Raw genomic sequence first — 2,468 nt, 5'->3', positions numbered from 1 at the left:
ACAACAAATACTGGTAAAATTTTTAAATAAGGGTAATGAAAATACCTTTTCACCGAGAAGGATGGCGGTTGGCATCCTCCGGGGAAGAAGTTTGCTGCACAGTTTGATAGTGGTAGGTCTTTAGACACTAAGCCGTAATTGTACGATTGCACCAAATCTGTTGGAAATTCCAAGTGCGCCAGCAACGCGAAACGCACGCCTTTTTTTGGGATTTCGTTCGAATTCCCGTAAACTCCCGTTCTTTCTGTACGGAACCGTCGTGACGCCATTACTGCACCGGGTCCGTACGCGATTTGGAAGACGGATCGGTTTCCCGTAATCGCTTGGATACAGCGGTAAGTGTTACGTACGACGGATGACACGGTCAGGAAATTTTTTTTCGCGTAAGACGGTTACCGCGGCAATTTTCCGTTTTCACCGCCCATTCTCATACGTTTTAATCACAATATCGGTTTGTAATTCTCTTCCCCGGAGATGCACAACGGCGCATCTCTTCTGTGAGGTATTTTCATTACTCTTATTTACCATTTTACAGTATATTTGTTTGGCATCTCAGTGTTAATTTTCAAAAAATGCATGTAGGGTTCCTGCGCGCAGTTGTCGGCCGGAATATTTCTTTCCACGAACCGCCATCTGTGGGACGGACGAGGCACCTTCACAACGAACGGTGGTGGTTTAACTTTCTCACAACTTCGGTACGTTGGGAGAAAGAAATTCCGACACGCTGTTCGACAAGGTGGCGCATTTCAGCACCGTTGGGCCATGAATTGTTGGGCTCCGGCATGATTTGGAGATCAAGTTGGTTGAGTGCACCTTGTGATTTCAGACTATCTTTTTTCCGCACTTTATCACACGTTCTTGATAATTCTCAATCGGTTCGTACTTCCTTCGCCCAGGCTCTAACCGGGCAATATTATACCGCAGAGTTCCTCGCAAAATCACATTTCCAGCTCTTCGTGAAGATGTCCTCTCGACGTACCGGGCGGAGTTGTTTTCAACAGATGAAGCTCCTGCACATTTTAGCAGGCACAAGTACGGAATCTTTAGACGCGCGTTTGCCGACAGGTGGATGGGTTCGAGGTGCCCAATGCATCTGGCGGCACGGGTCGCCTGATTTTAAATGTACTCGATTATTTGTTATGGGGGTACATTAAAACTGCGATAGAGGAACCGGCGTGATGGTACTTGGAACAAGAAGTTCGTGAGCTATTGTTGCGGCCCTTCGATTTACCATCACGCCGGAACATGGGCGCACCCGTGCGACGCGGGCAATTTACTCGAAGAGCCGAAATCTCGTGTACGAGAAGGAGGACCGGACTTCCGAACACATTCTTAACATTAATTAGTTTAGAGTGGATTAGGCCTATTGGGGAAACACTTAAAAACAACGCGCCATGCTATCTACTGCAAAGTGGGTGGTGGAAAAGATAGCACGAAAATATTAAATAATATAATGGTGGAATATATTAAGTCAATATGATAAATAATTAGTAACTCATACAATAATTTCTCATCATCTCATTCCAGCGCTAGCGACGTTGCCGAGAAAGTGTTTGTTATCCTCAATCTTCTTTTGTGAAGCATATGCCATTTATCAAGCTCTTGAAATAATCCAAAATCAAAGAATTTCCAAAATAGCCATCTACTCAGACTCCAAAAGTGTTCTCAACAGCATGCTTCACCCTACAAATGCCGAACCAGTCGTCGAGGAAATTCTAAATCGCACCGCGTCTCTAGAACATCAAAATGAAATTATAATATTCATCTGGATCCCCTCACATATCGGCATCAAAGGAAACGAACAAGCAGATAAAGCAGCTAAAAAGGCTCTATCACTACAACAACAAGACCATCTAATCTCCCACAATGATTTGATACGCAGCCTCAAAAACAACATCACCAACACCTGGAACAACAATGGCTAAATCTACCTACAACGAAACTCCATACAGCAAGAAACAATATCTATGAAAAAACTCCCCTCCTACCTCACAGAATTGATCAAGTTATCCTCACCCGTTTGAGAATCGGTCACACAAGAGTAACACACAGTTATATCATCAAAAAAATACCTCAGGAATTATGCAACCATTGCAGAACACCACTCACCGTCCCTCACATACTCCGCGACTGACTAGCCTACAACAGCATAGGGAACGTCTCAAGATAACAACAGACCTTCATAGATGCCTGAACATCCCCACTGAAATCAACAAAATAATAGACTTAATCAATTGCCTAAAGCTAAAACCCGAAATATAACTCCCATCCAGAAAATGTACCGTGGTCACTATAAACCATGTAGTTGATGTGACCTTAAATAAATTTAAAAAAATTCTCGCAAGATTGTGGCAATTTCTCGCAGGCTTTACTAGCTATAATCGCGGAAGAATGGCATATACAATTCAGCAAAATTATTCCCGGAACTTCGGACTGTAAACGAGAAAAAAAAGAATTATTACATCCAA

Source organism: Ooceraea biroi, chromosome 12 (genome assembly GCF_003672135.1).
Source record: "Ooceraea biroi isolate clonal line C1 chromosome 12, Obir_v5.4, whole genome shotgun sequence".
NCBI lineage: Eukaryota > Metazoa > Arthropoda > Insecta > Hymenoptera > Formicidae > Ooceraea > Ooceraea biroi.
This window is presented reverse-complemented; position numbering follows the sequence as displayed.